Source organism: Coturnix japonica, chromosome Z, assembly GCF_054131305.1.
Source record: "Coturnix japonica strain WE chromosome Z, WE-NBRP24, whole genome shotgun sequence".
NCBI lineage: Eukaryota > Metazoa > Chordata > Aves > Galliformes > Phasianidae > Coturnix > Coturnix japonica.
The window spans coordinates 47,555,837-47,577,612 of record NC_140702.1 but is presented as its reverse complement, the minus strand read 5'-3'; the positions used below and the strand labels follow the sequence as shown (position 1 = coordinate 47,577,612).

At 39.0% G+C, this 21,776-nt stretch overlaps 1 protein-coding gene across 4 annotated transcripts in view; it reads left to right on the top strand.

The window, feature by feature from the left end:
• The first annotated feature begins 6,766 nt into the window (after positions 1–6,766).
• The window catches only part of JAK2 (Janus kinase 2), an 84,337-nt gene continuing 69,327 nt past the window's right edge, over positions 6,767–21,776 (top strand). For all 4 annotated transcript variants that reach the window (XM_085528422.1, XM_015848916.3, XM_015848915.3 and 1 more), the window contains exon 1: positions 6,767–6,907. The gene's annotated coding sequence lies outside the window, so the exon portion shown is untranslated. The remainder of the gene's footprint in view (positions 6,908–21,776) is intronic.

The following is a 21,776-nucleotide window of genomic DNA, read 5'->3' as shown; positions in this document are numbered from 1 at the left end:
TGTGTGATAGGACAAGGGGACACAGTTTCAAAGTAAAAGAGGGGAGATTTAGACTGGATATCAGGAAAAGGATAGCGAAAGACTAGAATGAGTTGCCCATAGAGGTGTTACATGCTCTGCCCTTGGAAACATTCAAGGTCCAGCTGGACAGGGCTCTGAGCAACCTGATCTAGCTGTAGATGTTCCTGTTAATTGAAGGGGAGTTAGACTCGGTGACCTTCAGAGGCCCCTTCCAACTCAAACAAATTTGTGATTCTACAATTCTGTTCCAGTGATCACTAGGGGAGCAGACCTTTCTCCTTAGGTCTGGCTTGCCCAGGTCACTGGCTGTGTACCTTTCTGAACCCAGAGAACACAACACCCAGACAAACAGTAGTAAAGAGTGTTGGAGCATCAGCTTCTTTCAAGGATCAGAAGCCCCCTCACTGCCTGCCAGCATCCTGCCTGCTCCAATTAGAATTCACTGGCACTTCCAGAGACATTAAAATCAAGATAGATACAGTGAGTTGTGTCTCTGAAACGTAATAGCATCTCATATAAGCTTGGATTGTATAGCATCAGACTTTCTCCTTATTACTTTCCCTCTGTGCCATTCTTTCTTGCTTGGTGTCCAGTGAGTGGGTGAGAACATAATATACCACAGATCTTGTGGAAGTTTAACACCTGTTCTTCTGCCTGCTTTGAATGAAACTGACCAAAAAATTCAAAAGGAAAACATCTGTGTTAAAGATGTTTAATTTTCGTGTAATTTATTTTTACTCTAAAATGTTTTGGTGTCACAGTTCATCACAGTATTTGCACTTGACACTGATTTTTAGACACCCTCAGAAATACTGATAAAGCAAAACATCCCTTACAGTGTAAGCAATTTTTACGTGAGAAAACAGCACTTTATTTCAAACTGAAATAAATTTCTGAATATAAATAAAATTATGTGCATTGTTTTTTTTGTTTTGTTTTGTTTTTCAAGGACAGTGAACCCAAAGACAACTTGCTATAGCCTTGTACTAGCAACTAGAAGTAAAACTGAGAAGAAAGAAAAGTGAAATTGGGTAGTTTTACTCTGCTACCTAATACTAAGATGAGAAAATTAAGTGGAAAAAAATTAATTATCTGAAAACAAATTACGTAGTTTACTTTGAACTTGCTGTGTGCAGTTTAAAGAGTTTTAGAAATAGTTCACAAATAGTTGTTGAACATATAATTGTATTTATATTAAAGGTTCTCAATCTTCAAGATGTCTGGTGATTGATATAGAAACTATAGGCAGTTTGGAAAAAGTACAAGACTAACCTGATTCAGTTTTATGACTTTAAATTTTATAAGGCATTCAAGCAGCCTACTAATTGTATCATATACACAGAAATGTACAAAACAAACAAGGGGGGGGGAGGGGGAGGCAATGAAGAGGGAAAAAGGGGAGGGAGGTCAAATATACCATGGTTTGATATCTCCTAAGAGAAAATTCCACAACTTTAGTAGTGAACAGTAAGATAATGTAGTTATCCTCACTACTGTCAGTTCAGCTGATTGCCTTTTATCCCTTTAATTTCTAGCTGCGTGATATTCACATCCTGTCACACTGGTGAAAACAGATTAAATTACAGGAACAGATTAAATAATAATAAAAACAGGATGAGAAATTACTATTTGGCTGCAATTAAGTTATAAAACCGTAAACTTTTGGAGTTTCCTGCCTTTCATAGGTAAGTGCTGCCAAATTAAGTCCAGGAAGCTTAACTTTCAGTAATAATGCAAAGCAAAAGAACCTTATTATAGATGCAGTTTGCTGAATTTTAAAACCAGATCTAAAGAGTTAGCAAATGTTTAAGTTCTAGGAGTATTTGAGAGGTTTCTACCTAATTGCCAGTAGATATCTTGAAACATGCACTGTGCAGGATGAGAATGTATGTACTTAAGTTCTGAAAGCAGAAAGTGCAGTTTGTGAGAGGGAAGTGGGCTTTTTCCCATGTTTGAACAACGTAAAGGCATTTAAGATGATTCTGCTTGGATATATTAAAAAAAAAAAAAGAAAAGAAAATCCCAAACCCCCAAACTCAGTTCATTACAATTACCTTACAAAAGGTTTGCAAGTTAGAACCCATTGCTTCTTCCAAGGAATTTCAAGTAAGATGTTATATTAGCAGTGAACTTTTTCTTGGTTGTAAGCAGACCCCAAAAGGCACAACTTCAGTCCTTCATTATTATAAATACATCCTGTTTCTATAACCAAAACACCAATAAAATCACATCTCATTGTGCTAAAGTGTTAGTTAGAGAGGATATACCACTATAGATAATAGGATAGTACTGGGAAAACAAAACAAAACAATGTTAACTCTACACAAGCTGAACTTGATTTGGAAGTGAAGTGAATGGAGACCTACAGTGATGGACTAGAGAAGAATCTGTGTTGCAGTCAACAGGGTTTTTAACTGCAGATCCACTGAGAACACTGCAAGCTGGTGTTTGTACTGTCTTCTCCTTCAACTCAGACTGTAGTTTTAATCATTTAATTCTGTTTTGTTCTGTGTACAGACTGCTGAGGAGGGACCTCAGACTTTTCCTACTGGCGCTTTTTCTCACTGGATGGTGCTAGCATACATCATCTGTTCCCTCTGGCACTCAGCAAAATGCTCTGTGTCACGGAGTGACAATATTTTGTGGTACTTTGTAATGCTTTTTATAAGAAGCCACTTCCCATCAGTGAACTCTATTTCAAAATTCATTTTCAGAAAGCTCTATAGTTATCATGATTGCTTACTATTGCCTGCCTGTCTCCTTTTTCCATCCACACAACCCTTGGCAGCTTGTGAAGTTTTATTCTATAATGGAGATAGGAGTCCCTTAAAAGGAGTCCCCAAGCTATTACCAAACTGAGACTCAGCTGACTTGGCAAGAAATGCTTTTACCCTAATTCAGAACAGACCAACTTTTGCAGAGCCACATGACTGCCACGGTTTGATGGGCTGGGACCATTAATAGAGCCATGGAGATTGGTGTGGACATTGCTTTTCACAACAAGCAATTTGCTTTGTTAAAGATGAATTAAAAAATCATGTAGTCTTTCACTACTTGCACGAAACCTGACACAAGCTATTAAAAACTACAACAGCAAAATAATTCAATTTTAAGGAAAGACATGAAAATGTTATACACTACATATGGTTCATCTGTGTATATACCATCGCTATGGGGTCAACAACAGGGAAACACCCCTATGTCACCTCCTTTTAATTCATGTTTTATTACTGCTGCACATGCTGCACACACCAGCCCATCCTACAGAACAGAAAGCTGTAATGTGGAGTGCTCTTCCTGACTAGAGTAGGCTATGAAGTGAACTTCTTTGCTGCCTCCTGCTCATACCACCTCAGGATTTCTGGAGGAAATCCCAGAGAGATGCTTGGAAAGCTACAGCTGTCCACCAGTTTGGAGAACACTGTGGAAGGGAAATGGGGCAGTTACAGACAGATAGGAAGGAGGAGGAGCATTATTTCATTTTTTTTTCTGTTTTGTTTTAAGGAAGACCTTGCAGTTTAGTCACTGTAGCATTTAAGTGCTTTCCAGTTAGCCAGTGGTGTGACTTGAAGCTTGTTCCTGTGGTTTTTTTTTTTATATTTAATGATTATTATTTTTCCTCTGGGATTGTTGTATATGGTTGTGCTTTGCGCCTAATCAAGAACACAAGACTGCTAAGAGAAGGAAGTGCCAAAGCAGTGCATCTTCCATGAGTAGTCAGGGCAGTATTTAGTTTTAGGTGAATTGCATTTTGTGTGCATAAGGATATGAATATATAAAGATATTTAAAAGTAGGCTTAGCAGAAAAGCATTATGACATTTTTCCAGGTGCTCTCTACCCATACCTTGCTTATCAAGACAATGCGTAGAAGAGGACAAAATCGGGCATACCACTGAGATGGCTTTTTTTTACTCTTTTTTTTCAATGGGGATGACTTAGAGTTATATCCTTCGAGGAGATTACCTGTATGCAAACCCATTATCTTCATGTACTTGGTTCAGGAAGGAAGCATTCAGTCATATCACTCAAATAAATAGCTTCCAGATAATGACTATGAATGCTGAACAAGTTTCTTTTAAGAGTGCTCTTTATGCTCTTTATGCTCTATTAAAAAAAAAACAAGAAAAACAAAAAAAACCCACCACCATATTTCTGACTAAATTATGCTTCTCAAAAAGGCTAGGCCTACACACATAGGGGAAGGAAAACCATTACAACTTATGTACTCATCTTAAAGCATTTTACATCCTGAAAGATTCCAAAAGAAGGAAAAGTGAAATATGCACAGTCCGCCTTCATAGATTTAACTCAATACATTTTCAAGCATGGTTCTAATTCATGAAGATTTTGCAAATAAATCCTCACATTGTCCCAAATAAATAATGGGAATTTAATTTACTTTCAGCTGAAAATTATAAATCAAATTCCAATATTGAGAGCTTTTTAAGTAGTTGCAATAAAACTCTTTTGACCACGTTTAGCTTTTGAATATGAAAATGAAACAACATCTATTTCCTTGTCTGCTTTCTATCTTCAGAACTTGGAACACTTAATTATGAAGAAAGTAAAACCAAGTCTCTCACAAAGACAGCAAGTTCTGCAACTTGTTTTAAAAGCAGACTAATTCTGAAGGGGAATTATAACAATAGTTGTACAAATAAACATTTCACACGTAATTTGTGGTATTTTCGCCTATTACTTGGGGATACATTTAATAAGCCTCTCACCCAGAGCATTTAGAGTTCTGTTAATATGTCCATGTTCGTAGACAGTAAACATATTTGTTTGACATACTTAGTGTGAAAAAGAGAAACCAAAGCTGTAAACAGGATGAAGCTAAATGGCATTTCACTCTTTTTAGAAGTAAGTTGCCACACATCATAGGCTGACAACATAGTAACAAAGTGTACTAACATGGAAAGGTATGCAAAGGTATGCAAAGTATATACAGTCGTTTAGCAAAGACTGAAGGAAAGTGGAATGCTTGGATAAGATGGAAATTTGAGATGCTGGGCTTTTGCTGAAGATGACTTTGAAAGGGCTTGCTAAAAAGGAACAGTAGCAGGAATAGTGTTCAAACAAGCAACCATGATTTGACTACATTAAATTACATAGATTAAAAAACAAAACAAAGAACAACAACAACAAAACACTTCAGAGAATAATTTCTTTCTATAATATGCTAAATTGTATTTATTAAAACAGGAGACAAACAAGAGTGAAAATGCCTACTGTCATTAGATAAGCTGTAATGTTGGGAGTCCTAACATAGATGGGTCTTCAACAGTCTATCAGTCAGTTGACGATGTGATCTATCAGTTGAGAATTCAGATGGTTTTGATGGTCTTACCAAGCCTGACACTATTAACATGTTGAAACTTAGTAAACTTAACCATTTATTTCCCATCCACTTTTGCAGTATTCTTTGGATTTTCAGTGAGAAGACTGACCTTGAGTATAGTCAGGCTATGCACTGATGCACAACCAACATGTAACTCCCCATATCTTTTAGTCTGGATACCAGTGCTCATGATATCCGTAGGGCAGTGGTACACTTTGAAGTTCATTCCTTCGCTGTCTGTCAGAAGCTTTCTGAATGACAGCAATGGATGCTTGTGTGGATGCTTGTGTGATTTTTCTGTGCTGCAGCCAGGAACAAGAGAAAGGCATGAGAAATGAAAAGCAAGCATACAAAATATATTACCACAAAGACTTTCAGTGAGACCAGGAGCTACACAAACTAGAATAAAACAAGTTTTAATCACTTCTAATCCACAGCCACCAAGTATCCTGTAAGTTGCATGTTTAAAGAAACTAAATATGCAAAGTAATGTGAACACTGAATTAAAATTCAGTTCTGAATTTCCCTGGATTTCTGTAAGATGATGCTATGTGACATATGCAACACTTTTCTTTGTGCTTAAGAGCAAATATACAATATATACCAGAGATGACAGTGATAAGCTCATCCTTAAAGAACAGCATCTTGTTTGACAGTACTGCATTATGTTGGCAGGCAGGTTAACTTGCTTTAGAGTGAAGCCACGTCTGTTGGTGGATTCGAGTCACCATCATGTCTGATCAAACTCTTCTCTGCCACCCGTTCTCCTCCCCACTGTTTCCTGTAGAATGACCTCACGTTTCCGTGGATCAGCTCCTCTGGTGCTGGCGTTCTTCCTTCTATTCCATCCTCTCACCGACACTCTCCTCCCGCCTGCTTGCCCCAGCAGACAGCCTCGCTCACCTACCCCAGAACTGAAGCACCAAGCACATTTGCTTCGCGTGGATAAGAAACTAAGGTACAAACTTACTACACAAGTTACAGAAAACACTTTAAAAGGCACTTCCCCCAAGGAAGTTGTACTTTTTACTGTGAGCTAGCACAGAAACAGCGGACACCGACGCAGGTGCCTCAGCCTTTGCCCGCTACCACTTCTATCTGCTGGCCGGAGGCCCCGCGCTTCACTTTCTTCCCGTTCTTCCCCGCGGGGAAGGCAGAAGCTAATAGTGTCAGACACACACCACACACCCCTCACATCTCTCCCACAGGAGACTGACAGCAGCACAGCACCGACCCCACGGCTGGGCCCTGCCCCGCCCCGCGTCGCTTAGCAGCTGCGTGATGACGCACGCGGCGGGAGCCCCGCGGTCCCCGCTCCTCCCCGCGCGAGCGGCCGTGCCCGCCCCCGCCGCTCCCCGGCACGGCGCTGGAGGAGGGAGGGAGGAAAAGGGGGGTGTGGAGGCGGGGCGGCTGTGCCGAGGCGGCGGGTAAAGCGCGGCTCGGCGACACGCCGCCGTGCTGCCTGCCCCGGTGCCGTGCATGGACAGGGTGCAGGTGCTGAGGGGAAGCCGCCGGCTCGCGCCGCTCCGCCGAGCTACCGCGGGGTGAGTGGGGGCAGAGCCGCCCGCCCCGGCGGAGACTTGTCCGCTGGTCGCCGGGGTCGGTGCGGGGGGGGGGGTGTGACGGCGGGTCATGGGGGGGTGGCTGCGCCTCCGCCTCAGGGGTCTCCGCTCCGTCCTGCTGGCGGGGAGTCCCGAGCGGAGGCCGGCTCGATGGGGGTAACGCTGAGCGGCCCGGGGCGGCGGCGGGGCGCGGGGCGGGTGCCCCGAGTAGGCCCTGCGCTGAGAGGGGGGACGGGAGGGCTCCCTGGGCGCTGAGGCCTCTGTGTCCGACAGCGCTGTGCCGGCCGGCCCGAGAGCGGGGCGACAAAGCGGGAAGTCCGGCGGGTGTTCTCGGGCCGCCGCGCCTCGGAGAAACTGTTGCGTTTTGCTGGAGTACTTCCTCGAGAATAGTTGTGGCGTGGAGAGAGCCGCGCTGCGGGAGGAAGGAGCGCCGCGGGGCTGGGGGGCGCCTCGTTGTCAGCCCGTGTTAAAGTTGTTCCTGGGACCCTTAGCTGTGTGTTACCAATTACTGGGTTTCATTTAGATCCTCAGGATGAAGTTGCTATTGCTGTTATTATTAAGAAAACAATTGCGGGTGAAACTTCAGGTTGTTTTTGTTTGGGTTTTTTTTTTTTTTTTGGAACAGCTGAAGTCTAACGAGTCTAATGCCAGCCTGATTGGCTGTGTCTTCAAATTCGCTTTTCTCTAACCTGTGTGACAAGGCAGAAATTAACACCTGGCTTTAATACTTACTACCGGTGAGACATAGGCTGCTCCCTCTGGCTGTTTGTCAGGGAGAAACATAACGAGGAAGATGTGGAAGTCAGCGAAAGTGCCAGGTGTAGGGGAGGGCAGCTGGTCAATGATCAGTGCTGCTGACATCCCTGCCCCGTATGCTCCCCTGTTTGACATCTCTCTCCCCAGTGTTAATGAAAAATAACAGTTCGGATGGAGATAGGTATATTTCTGAATTTTGTATTTTATGAAAAGTCAGTATTGACAGGAGATTGTAGGGCATTGTGTGCACTGTTGAAAAGTGTAGCTTGGATTGATTGCGTGGATTAACTTTTTTTTTCCTTGTGATGCTCTGTCTATATGGTCACTGATACAAGGTAACAGCAGAGATGTGCTTCAGGACTTTCTGTTTCATGTCCAGGGGCCTTAATTTGAGGGCTTGGGGATAGAAACACTGCTTCTATTATCTTCTGCTTGATGACCTGAGTCCCAAGTGACTCCAGAAGTCTGAATATCAGATTTAGTGTTTAATAACTACGGTGTGAAATTGTAGTACCTATAAACAGTAGTGTGTTTTCCAGAAAAGCCTGAAATCTAAGCTATTTGCAAGACCTTTTTCACTCTCATAAATGTTAGTGACTCCCCGATGTCACTGGGAAGTACTAATCCCTGCTAGCAGGGGAAATTCAATGAGCAAGAAGTTTGCAGGATACAGAAAGTGGTTCAGCGTCTTGTTGACTAGAACTGCAAAATGGAAAATGAAAGGAGGTTGCTGCTGCCTCTCACATGCATCTGTTCAGCCTGGTGATTGGACTGATAATAACCATTTCCAAATGATGTGGTGCTGATGTTGTACATGACCACAGAGTGTGACTAAAGCGAATGCCATTGCCGTCTTGTACTGGCATTGGTAATCCCTTGCCCAAACTATAAGAGCAGTGGTTACTGAACAGGGCTGTGTTTTCTAACGTTGATCTCTTTATTAAAGTTCTGGAGCATTTTTACTGTATGACTTAAAGTAAACAAAAAGCTGAGAGGAAACATTTACAGTTACAAGAAATACTTTAGAAACTTGGCTGAAAGACCCTGGAGCGGGAATATGTATGGTAATACTAAACAAATGCATCAGCTAAGTGGTGCTAACGTGTACCTAAAAGGAAACTAATGTCAGAAGTTATAAAACTTTGCTTAAGAGGCAGGGTAAAATAATTATTGATGAAACAACTAATGTATATTTACTTTAAAGGGATTTTGGGGGGAAAAAAATGTTTAACGTGGAAGAAGACAACACAGCCTTGTGGCTTTTTAAAGTAAGCTTAAATGCAGCTTTGAAGAGGAGGTTTTACTAGATGAGACTTCCCAAGATACCTTTCAACCTGAATTACCCTATCCTAGTGGTATTATGCTATTACGAGTTAGCATATTTGTTTTAAACATCCTAGTTCTGCCCCTTCCTCACTTTTACCAAGGCTTGCATGCAAAGATTAACAGTGTAATTAAGCAATACATAGCTGTATTTTTTCCATTTAACTCAATAGAATGCTATTAGAAGCCACTTGCCCTGGCTTTGCGCTAATTTCAGTGGGTTCTGTATGAATTCATGTATCCACCCACAGGGTGCTCAGCACGAGCCCAATAAGATGACTAATAGGAGTGAGACTAGCAAGATCTGAGTCAACATTTGAGCTCAGGCTTGTATTTGTATTTCTCTAACGTATTTCTGAAGTGATTTATATCAGAGTTTAAATGAGGAGCTTTCCCAAATTTCTGGTTATGAGTTTTTATTAACTACCCTGTATAGTAATTCTCTATATGGAGACTTAGAAAAGCAAAATGAAAACAAGTATGTAGTGTATGAAGTTTCTTTATGGTAGCTTTTATGGAAGAACTATAATCAATTCTGTTAGGTAGGTGCTGTTTTTGCTCAATTGATCTGCTGATCTACAGAGAACATTATATCTGTCACTTGAGGTGCTGCTGGAATACAGCAAGAGCTGTAGGATATGAGTGCAAGGTATCTTGTCTCTGTTGTTCACAGCCTGTCCAATGCTGAAAGAGAGAAAACACCCTCTGCCACCAGCTCTCTGGTTTGGCAGCACTGAACACAGGGAGATAGGATTCACGTGGGCAAAGACAGGACCCTCTTGTGTTATTGTGGGTACTGAGTACAGCTGAACTGAAGTTTTAAAGTAATTCCTAGCTTTGTTTCTGTCATGTTATTTGGAGGAAACTGAAGTGCAACATAAGTAGACAAGTAGAATGACCTGCCTGTAAAGTAACTGCCTCTGTAATTTTGGTTATGCTGTCATTGTATTACACACTCAAACATAAATATTTAAATTTGACTTGTATGAGTGGGGGAAAGAAAACCTTGTAGTGTGGAGCCCAATTGTAGGCGTTTCTTTTTAATCAGTACAAACACTGTCTTTATTATACAAATTTTCACCTATGTCTTTTATGATAGCAGTTTTCATGGTACTGTTATTAACTGTTGGTAACAAATTGCTTTTTAATCAGGGCTGAATGTTTCCTTGTGTTAGAGAGAGAGAGAGAGAGAGAGAGAGAGACATTGGAAGTCAATGTGTTTTTTTCCCATACTCCAGTCCCTTCTTCTGCGCATCTTTCTGTGATTTTTCCACGTAACATTAGTATTTGATCCACAGATCAAATGCTTTTATCTGAATTGTGACATCACAGAAAACAACAACAACAAAAAGCAAAAAGAAACAAGTGAAATTATAATGTTTTCAATGCCATTCATTATTCATTGGAACACTTTGTTTCTTGCCTTGTGTATGCCTGTATTCAGCAGTCTGTTGAGCAGCACATCCTTCGACATGGTTGTTTTGTTCAGCTGCTTACGTATGGCTCAAAATTTAACACCGTGTGGGAGTAGCTGAAGTTACTCTTTCAGGACTTCGTTAGTTTCTGTCTCTTGACATAGAGTGTTATCTTTCTTTTATTCTTCATTTACCTAGGTCTCATTTCCTGTTCGATTGTCTTGATCCTGGTCTAGTCTGGAGTTAACTTGTTATCCATACAGTTGTTTTTAAGTTGCTGTTCAGTCTTCAACAACTTCATTGCCAGGCCCAGGAGATGGAACTGGAACATTCTACAGGCTAATTAGAATTAATTACCTGGACTGTGACTTTTGAAGTATTTTGTGTATACTTGTGTATGTGTGTATGGGATGGTATTTCTCACTTTGTGTGCATCCCCATCTAGAACTTGTTCTGGTATTTATTGCAGTTCATGAGCTGGATGTTCTTCTAGGTGTGAAATTTGCATTGACAGTCCAGGGAGCTATCTTAGCTGGTATCACCTTTATCATGTTGCTCCAGTGCTCAAACAGTTACGGTAGACTTCAGGCTTTTGGAGTGTGTTTAACCAGTGTCTCAAATACTATATGTGTTTAAAGTGATGTGGTTAAAGTTATTTGCATGTATACATTAAGAATTAAAAATATATATTCTTAAATTCATTGGTTTTACAGATTTGTTTTTGCTGCCCTCAGTTTAGTAGTTCAGTTGACATCAATTTTTCAGACTTTATTTTTGCAGCCATCTTGTTTTCCAAAAACAGAATATGGAAATTAGGAATCTGGCTGAGATTTTCTTTTTTTTTTTAAATGTTTTACAATAATAATGTTAACATCTTTTTAGTCCTAGCATATATGTGCACATGTACACTCATTCTGCATGTACAAAATAGTTTGATCTTTAAGAACGTGCCCAATATACCTTTAATGAAGAACTTCAGTCTTTGTTCTCCATTAGTACTGGTCAACAGCTAGGACATCTTAGTTAAGAGCAAACTTGCTTGCTTGTATTTCTTTTTTGATATGTAATGTGGCCTCCTAAGTTTCCCACACAATAAGAAGATTTTACTTCCACATATTAAGTCCTGCTACGTATAAACATTCAGTAAATTTTTTACCTTCATTTCTCAAACAATCCTTGGAGGCATCAGTTGTTCAAGTGCGTTTAGATGAACCCTGTTGACTTCAGCATGAAATTAGGGGATTGTTGTCAGGGATTCAGTTATAGAGACAGGGTCGCAGGTGGTGTCTGGGTTTCTCTGAGTATATTAGCAAAACTTATCTACAAGCCTAATGCAAGAGCATTTCAAGACAAAGGCTGTTGAAAAACAACCATTAATTGCTGATTAAAGAGGGTTGTTTTTTTAGGTTTTTTTTTTTTTTTTTTTTTCTTCCCAAGCTAAAAAGATGCTTTAGAAATCTACTATGATAGTCAAAAAACATAGAAGGCTGTCTTGAAGTTAAAGGCAAAAGGCTCTTAAAGATACAGTTTTCAAGTGAGAGTTCATGTTTAAAGATGCTGGTCAGGAAAATTAAGTCTGTTATCTGTGCTGTAGTTGGTGTACAGTTTACTACGTTAGTCAGTAAAGCCAGCAGAAATCCCATTTTGCCACATTTCCTAGCTGTAGGGAATTCTGACACGCTGTAATGTTTAGTTCTGGTTCTAGAAAATGTAACAGTATATGCTATGTTTGCTCATAAGTTAATTATGATATAGTTGCAAGGGGTAGAAATACCTCCCTCCTCTGTGAAGCGAAGGAATAAATGCTTGCTAAAATGTAAAGGAGAAATGAAGCCACTTATGTATGTGCTTGTTGTATTCCATCTGTATGAAGTCCTCCTGTGTGCTGGGAAATTTGGAGTTGGAGCCAAATAGCATTTGGTCTGTGTGAGTTGGCATCCCTGCAGGGACAAGCAGAATCAAAACCATTCTTATTCTAGAATCAAAAACAGCCTTATTCCAAAGGTATAAACTACAAAGGTAAGGAGGGCAAAAACATTGTTATGTTCAGAAAATGGAGGGAGTGAGCAAAAGGAATTGAATTGAGTGAAACCTTTAAAATCTCTTTTCTTATAGTTGAAAGAATTGAAATTGAACACAAAGCCAAATTATTTCCATTTTATAGGTTGCTGCGTTAAGACTGCCAAGAAGATTTGTGCACCTGAAAGCCTGCCTGTTTTTCAACATTATCATCAAATGACTAAAGGCATTTCCTCTCACTGGGAAATGTACCTCACATGGAGAGAAGTGCTTCTTGTACAAAATGACTTCAAAAATTATAATTGGAATCTCTGACCTTATTTTCTGACATTATTTTGACATACTTTGCAATGCTGGTAGTACAGATTCTCTTTGGGCTCATTTCAAACCATTAGAAATTCTACTGTAGAATATATTGCAGTCATACAGTTTGTGTGTAAGTACCTGCTGCTTTTATTGTCATCTAAAGTCAGATTTAAGCCATTTTTACAAGAATGTACTTTTCAGAGTCAAAGACTGTGAAATTTGAGTACCTACTCTTGTGAGTTAAGATCAGTGCTAATTATGCAGTTTTTAAGCAATAGATGTGTTAGGTTGACAGTCCTGTACCGTAGATATCTTTATGATTTCTGCACAGAGTAAAACAAACAGCAGCGTTTCCTCATTTTCTTTTAATTTTTTTCCCCCACTTACATGTCTTGATATCTTGAGGTATTGCTGTCTGAAGCTGTAGAAAGTAGGCACTTTGAGCACTGTTGTCCAAGGAGTAAGTAAGCAGGTTTGCTGATGACAACAAGCTGAGTGGTGCGGTTGACATAATGGAAGGAAGGGTTCTCATTCAGAGGGATCTCTACAGACTTGAAAGATGGGCCCAGGTAGACCTAATGAGGTTCAACACAGCAAAGCACAAGGTTTTGCACTTGGGCTGGAACGTTTGGATGTTGTGTTGAGGGCCATGGTTTAGTGGGAGCTATTGGTGATAGGTAGATGGTTGGACAGGATGATCTTTTAGGTCTTTTCCAACCTTGGTGATTCTATGATTCTGTGACAGGCTGAGGGAGCTGGGTTTGTTCAGCCTGGAGAAAAGAGGGCTGTGGGGTGACTTCATTGCAGCCTTCCAGTGCCTAAAGGGAGCCCATAAACAGGAGGGGAGTCAACTCTTTGAAAGGGTAGATATAACAGCCGGACAAGGGGAAATGGTTTTAAGTTGAGGGAGGGAAGATTTAGGCTAGATGTCAGGGGGAAGTTCTTTACTATGGGAGTTGTAAGGTGCTGGAACAGGCTGCCCAGAGAGGTTGTGGATATGCCATCACTGGAAGTGTTCAAGTCCAGGTTGTATGGGGCTCCGGGCTGCCTGGTCTAGTATTAAATGTGGAGGTTGGTGGTCATGCCTGTGGCAGTGGGGTTAGTGCTTCATGATCCTTGAGGTCCTTTCCAACTTTGGCCATTCTGTGAGTAGGTAAACTTTAATGCTGGGGAAATTTGATAGGAATCTGAGTAGCAAAAGAGTTTTGGCCTTTTTGTGAGGAATTATAGAACAAGAAATCCCAAGAATCTAAAAGCAAGTTAAGGATTGCAGTTTCATGATGTTCTAAGTGTATGCCACACAAGATGTTGCTTTCCTCTCATGAACTCTGGAATTTGATGCTCCATCAGCTTTGTAAACACAACATCTCTTTGTAGAGTTGTGCTATATCATAACTGTGACTTAAGTTAGAGACTCTTTTTGATCTCTGGAACAAGTGGCAAAAGGGAACGGGAGTGGACGGGGTCACTTCTTAAACAGGCTTGCAGTGCCAGAGAAAATGTTGTGCAACAGCATCCTGGACAACCCCAAAAATGAACTGAACTACAAAAGAAAGTTTGGGTTCCCTGTGGAATTTGAGGACATGGGATTGCACAAGACCCAGATCCTCAGCTGTGGGCAATAAAGCATGTCAGTCCAACAGCTGGCTTCCAAAAGTTTGAGACTTTGGAACTATTCTAACTGTGCAAATAGGTGCACAGTTATCTTTTAATTGCTCTATAACTATGCTACCATAAACCTTTGTAACTGTGTTGTCTATCAGGGATTTTGTGAATAAATAATTCCAGTTGCCTTTGTGTTAACCTAGCATCAGCTAACAGTGATTACAATGCTTCTGGCTAAATTTAGGACATGCTATTCCCAGAATCTTTTGACCTCTGAAACTAGTGGCTGGCACACAGATTGTCTGTTTTCAATACTGAAAGAATGGTGAAGCTGTACTGAATTCCAGGGAGTATTCTGAAGACATGGTTGCAGAAGTTGAGTAGAATTGTGTTAAACTTAAGTTTGTCATGATGAGAAAATGAAATAGTTGGTAGAACTTATGGGCCTATGCAAGGTAGAAGTCAAAAAATGAGGTAGAGTCTCCATTTATGTTGTTAGACATTTGTAGACCTAAAAACAGTGTGATAAGTAGACTTGAGCTGAAATGGAGAATAAATCGGGTGGTTTGTTGGGTTGAGGTTAATGAGATTACCCCAGTATAAGAACCAAATCAATTTGAAGCATTGCATGTATGATTTTAATGCGTTATTAAGGTAGAATTAGCTGAAGTTTCAGCAGCTGGAAGCCAGAGGAGTTGTGCAAGACATTTTTGATTTCACGTTCTTGGTAACCAAGCTGGTTCAGGCATGTGAACAGCATTCACAAGGGTACCAGTGGTATGCAGCAGACTTAAACCATGCTGTTATTTTCTTGGATTTTATTGTTTTTCCATGTCTGTCTGTTTTAGAACTCATCTATTTGCTTATCGATATTTTTGCCTATAGACTCACAGGACTGAGTTTTCAGTTATTATAAGCAAAATATGGCTGTAATATGTCTGTGGTTGCACAGGTGTTTTATTGTTGTTTGTTGTTTTGTTTTTTTTTAGCACCTAAACTTGAGCTAAGATACTTTTTTTTTTTTTAACAATTTGTTAAAAGATTATATGTTATGATGTTTAAGATATTGTGCTGTGATTTGATGACTGTACGTACTGGTGAAATGGTGTTTCTTATGGTCAGACTTCTTAGAAGAAAATTTGGAGTTTGTCATTACCTGATGTTAGAGCAAATTAGCTGTGTGTCAGTATGTCTGGATGTGGTAGTATCACAAGGGAGTTTACAAGCCAAGCTACTTATTCTATATATTGTATCTTTCTTTCAAAGTACATACCCAAATAGCATAATCTCAGGGCTGTTTTTCTAGTTTCTTATTGGTAAGCAGCCTTGTGGACTGCTCTGTATTACTTATGTGAAATATCTTCATGCAACTTTCTGTTTGGATTACTTGAAACATTTTCAAGAAATATGAAAAAGCTTCAGTTTTCAGCTGGCACTTCGTGTGAATGTGTCAAATTATTTTTCTCTTTCCCTACATCTGAAATCTGTTCTGACTGGAAAATTTAGTATTGTTCTGACTTGCAGTGATGTAGCTGAAGTGTTTCTTATTGAGAATTCTTACGAGGAAACAACTTCCAGCATCTTTTTGTCGTATATTGGAACAATAGATTAAATATTTGTGAGCCTGGGAAAGGCTGTTGCATACGAAGTTACATGTACTGACACAAAACAAGAATACCAAAGCAGCTTTGGTAACGAGATCACGACAAGTTGGTTACTCAGAGCTGTATCTGGTGAGGTCATGAAAACTCAAAGGTAGTGTCATCACATCTTCTCTGGGTCCTAGCTGTATCGCTGGGCTCTCCTCAGGGTGACAGAATTTCTCATTATGTCTTGTCTCAAACTTTTAGACCTATTGGTCTAAAAGAAGAGCCAGGCTTTGACTTTCCAAATTTAAATTGTTTTCAGTGAATTAATCTGTCTTGTCCTGAGACTCTTGAATACTTGATTACACTGAGTTAATACGTATTATGTGAGTGTATGTATAGATATATTTAAATCAGAGTATTTTTTAAATTCTTCTTGTTTTTCTGAGATTCATGGTCTGTTAAGTCAACTGGAACTCTAGGAGTACTATAATTTTGTTTTGTAAAGTCATTAAACTTCAACTAGCTGAGGCTGATACTTTTCAGTGCGGTGTTATCTAGAATTAGTGTCAAGAGTATGCAGGTGGTTCTTTTGCCACCTTCAGTTCTTGAGTTAACAAATCATGGTAATTTTCATAGTTGCATTTCTAACAGTAGTTCTGTTGCCTATTTCTGTACTAAGAAAGTAGAAATATGGAATTGTGGAATGTTCCTCAAGCAACATAAACACATGACAAATCGGTATTCCTTTTTTGTGTCGTTTAATGATTTCACTATCTTTGTTTAATTAGAACTTGCTCTGAATTTTATAAATTCCTTTTTTGCTAAGAGACCTATAGTTGAAATTGAGAATCTCGTGTGTAAAACACTTGCCTTCTATTACTTTTGTTTTATATTGCTTTCTAAATTTCATGTTGCTGTCCTTCCTTTATCAAGTGGATATGAGCTAAAACATTAGGCTGTTTTTCTGACTGTTGAATATTAGTGCAAAGGGAGCAAGAAGAAATGTAAAAAAAAAATAAAATAAATCTCGTATCAAACTGTTTAGGTAAATATCTTGTCTTAATTCTTTTCATTGAGGAATAAATCCATTTTGAAGCAGTAAATGTGCTTATGTTATCCTTATGGTGTTATTAGTTGAAAGTACATTTGCTTGGACTAGAAATAGGCAAAGATAAATTCTCATCTAATTGTTAATTTATTGTAGTTAATTATAACAATTTAGAATACTTATTGTTTCTTTACTACAGTTTTTTTTTTCATCCTGTCACTATTTCTAGTTACTCCTTAATCATCTGGAGAATGAAACAATGCAAATAAAACTGATGGGTAGCCTTTTGCTTTCAGGTGATTAAGGTGGCAAATCATCCTTGCTGATAACACATTAAAGACAAGAAAAGACACTGAAGGAAAAAAAAAACAACAAACCATGAGTCTCCCTGCCAAAAAAATATAAGACTCAGCAACAGAGTCAGATAGGCTTGAGGACTCATTCAGTAAGCTTACACTGCAGATATTTCAAAACTTATACTTTTCCTACCGTGTTACAGAAACAGACATTCTAATATGAATGATACTGCACCACACATAACTGTTTTCAGCCCAAAATTGAGAAATGTCTCAGTCAAATATACTGTGGGGAGAATATAGTTCATCTTGACTGCTTCTAAGTGGCTGTGTTTTCTACACTATGTTAAAAGGCGTTGTCATTTGCAATGGCAAAAATACTTTTGCTGCACTAGTGAAACACTAAAGTGAGTTCACAGGCAGAGGTAAAGACTCAGTAGGATTCTGGAAACAAAATGGCTTACAGTAAGAAGGGAGCAAGTATGTAAACAGCTTTGTCCCCTTATCCATCCAAATGCCTGACTGTTTCTTTGCCTTCTTACCTTATCTGTACTTTTTCCCCTTTCTTTCCTACTGTTTGTTGCTTCTTGTTGATCTTTCCTCTCTCCTCTTCCTCCTGTAATAAGAGAACTAAGTACTTTTTAAGGCAATTCTCTGATCTCAATAGTAGCCTAGTTCTGAGCTACTTGGAACCACACTTCAGGGCCAGATATTTAGGCTTTCAGTTTACATTTGTGAAAAAACTTCTTGTCTTTCTTCAGACTTCAGCATCTTCAGGTTTGTAGTTTACCGTTTGGGACAAAAGACCCTTGCTTCCTAAGTAAAACTTCACAATTAATTGTGAGTGCACACAAAATAAGAAAATAGGAAGAAAATAACTAACAGTTATGAAAAAGAAATGTTAAGATCAGAAACTATATGCTAGATGTATTCTAGAACAGCTTGTAATATAACTATTAAAATTGGTAGGAATCTGGAAAATTGATTTTCAGTGGGAGCAGAATTGCTGATGGTTTTGCAGAAGGAGATAGTTTTGATTTGTTATTAGAATAAACATTTGCTTGTGAAAGAGAGATTGCAAGTAGAGTCAATTCTATTTGTATCAGTGGGGAAGGGTGTGGTATTGTGATTAGAATTTGAAGTGGAGGGTCAGAAGAATCAATGTTTGTCTGGAAGGAAGGTAGACTGGCAGGTGGCTTGGTAGTCGACTGGATGGAAACTTGCATTTAGTCTGAAATGGAGGAGTGATGAAAGGAAGGTGTGTGTTATGGATAACAAAAGGACATGACATTTAATTATTCTACTTGTTATTATAGCTGTTGGAAATACTGTTATGTTAGTTCAAATTTTAATGAGGCTGATACATTGCGGAGTTGTGTTATGATAGGAGTTTGGAACTGTTCTTTTGTAACTTCAGAAAGGAAAACTGATCCAGAAGAATGTGGATGTTGCTTTTAATTTGGGCAGCTGTTCACTCTTTATTTGAGCGTCACACTCACTTCCAAATGACCATGGTTGAGAGCAAAGTTCTCTGGTTATATGTGAGCAATATGAAATCAGAATTGAAATAATTTTTTTTTTTATCTTAAAGGAACTTCTAGCACACATACATCCATAAATCTCTTGCTTATTTTCTTCTCGTAACTTTTTGTTTTTAACTGTGGAACGAGCAGAAACATTTATCTCAGATTATAGTCCTTTCTTATTTAGACCACGTGGTAGAATAAAGTAGCAGTTTAGCAAGACTTTTTGTTTTATCGCATCTGTTTTACTGTCACAGATGGTGTATAGGATTAGTTTTGCAATCATAATTTGTGATCTCTTCTTTCCTGTTTGTTCCTACACACTTTTATTTCCTTTTCTTTTATCTTTGTAATGGGTGAGGTCCTTTTGGAGGCTTAAATATCAGATCAGAGCACGAAAGATGGATATTAAGTTGGCACAAAAAACTAGAACTTAAGTTACTGAAGCAGTTTCATAGTCATAAATATGTGATTACACATACAATATTTACAGCAGAATACTGTGTAATTTGGTTATTTGAGAGAGAACCTTGAGTGGATTGTCACTGCATGCACAAATAAGCATTTTTTCTACTCCATACTTGAATTAATCACATACTGTTACTTCATGGAGCTTGGGAGTAGTCTGCATCGGAGTTAGAAAGTTTCACGTGCTTTCAAAATATGAATAGAATATTGAAAACATGTTATTGCTAATGTTACAGCTTCTGCTGAAACATCTGAATTAGTGGTGTTTAGCAAGTAGACTGTTAATGTACTGTTGTTGGACTAGATCACATTGAGTCTAGTTTTAGCAAATCTCATTATATGATTACAGGCATATTTAAAGTGTTAAATGGTGTCTACAAGTAAAGAAAGAAGTGGCAGATTGACTGTGGATTACACAATCTGTGTGGGAATGTCAATTTCTTCTTTTATCTATCTTTGTTTTTGCCTTTGTAACCTGGAAGTTGTGGCTGAATAGAGAAGAATGCTAGTGACTGTCAAGACAGCTAAGATAATTAGTCTGGTTTTTGGTTTTTGTTTCTTTTTTGAATAAATGCACGGTATACAGTAACATATCATTTAAGTTCTGCAGTGTGAAAGTAGCAGGTGGAAAAAAATTGTGTGTTTTTTAGCTCACTAATACTGATGTAACAGAAATAATGCTGATTTAAATTAGATAATGGTTTGATAGAAAGAAATGATTGGTAGTGCAGTAACAGGAAAATTTAACAACACTATTCCTAACAATTGCAAAAATTTTTTTTTTCTGGAATATTTTTCTCAATATACTCCCAGAGTGTATGTAAGTTTATTTTCCTATTAGGTCAGTTTTTGACTGCAGCCTGCCTGCACTTATTTTTAATCTTCTGAATTTCTGTGATCACACATAAGTAGTCTAATAAATATTTTATACTTTCAACTGAAAACTTCTAATTACTGACCTGAAACTGTTATGCAAGAAGACATTAATGACTATCAACTCCAAAAGTAACTTGTGTGCTCTGGAATGATAAAGATACAGAATACTAGAGAAAACTGGCTTTTCTTTTTTTCTTCTGTAGAGTGCTGAAAAAAATCTTCCATAGAGTAGAATGGGCTCCTTTGAGGAATGGGGTAAAAAGAGAGGGTTAATGAGAAAAGGAGGACGCCCAAAATAAACAATAGAAAAGACATTTCAAGTGGAGAACTTCGTATTGTTTTTTGGGACAGAGAGTGGATTGTCTTGTACTGAAGAGAAGGAAAGAATATAAAACTGAAGAAAGGGTTGAAGAGGATCTAGCTACCAATATATAATTATAGTACTGGTGCACTGAAGGCTCAGCTTGAGAAGTATTTCGTGGCTTTGTACTCCCAATATAGACAATGCAATTGTAGTTTGGTGGTATAATTAAATCACTTTTGTCAAAGTCATGCCACTGCATTGGAACAACTCACTGAACATCTAACTTGTAAGTAAAGGGGTTCCTCAGCAGTAGAGTACAGAAATACAGACTTGAAAGTAAATGCAATCCAAGGAGGACTGTTAGACTGTGTATGGGTCAGGTTTGGATTTATGAAGAGAGAAACATGTGATGAGATTTCAGCTGTTTAGCTGTTTCTCAGAATATGTTCACCAGGATTGAGGCACTGACGCTTCAGGCTTATGACCGCCTAACTGTTTTTCTTATGTAAATAATGTTGTGGAATTGTTCTTGCAATGTGTCAGTCATTCAGAAAGTCAAAAAAGCAGAGTATAAAGGAGAAAACCAGCACAAATATTTATTGTTTCATATAATTGCTGGTAAGGTGGAGTAGGCAGTAGAGTAATGGGAGTAAGGGATGACAAGGCTGCCATCAAAAGGTTTGTGGAAGTTTAGTGCCAGTGTAACCAACATTCCTATAGAGAAGCCTAATAAAACAGAAAGAATGAGCTACTGAAGCAGAAGGCATTGAGAAGAGAGGGAATTCTTTAAATTATTTTTTCAGAATAAAACTTAGAAGTTTTGGAACATGATACATTCTGTGATGTAAAGGAGCTGACAAATACATAATGCCGTGCTGCGGCAGTTATACCTGGAGGGCCCTGCAGTGTGGGGTTCTGAGTACTGCAAGGATCTTTGGCAATTAATTTAACGAGAGGCTTAGGCAGAGAAGGCTGGTAGGTCTGTATCCATGTTTGTTGGTTTTTTGTTTGCTGATAGGCTTTGTCTATCAACAAGGTTACACATTGAGTGCTGCACTTGTTTTGCAGCAGGCTGATGCAGTGGTAGAGGCTTTGAGAGGACTAGCTGGAAAGCTGCCTGTCAGGAAAGGACAGGCAGAAGTGCTGACTGAACAAGAGCCAGCAATGTGCCCAGGTGCCCAAAAAGGCCTACAGCATCCTGGCTGGATCGGAAATAGCGTGGTTAGCAGAACTAGGGAAGTGATTGTTCTCTTTTACAAGGCACTAGTGAGACTGCACCTTGGCTTCTCTGTTCAGTTTTGGTCTCCTTGCTATCAGAAAGAC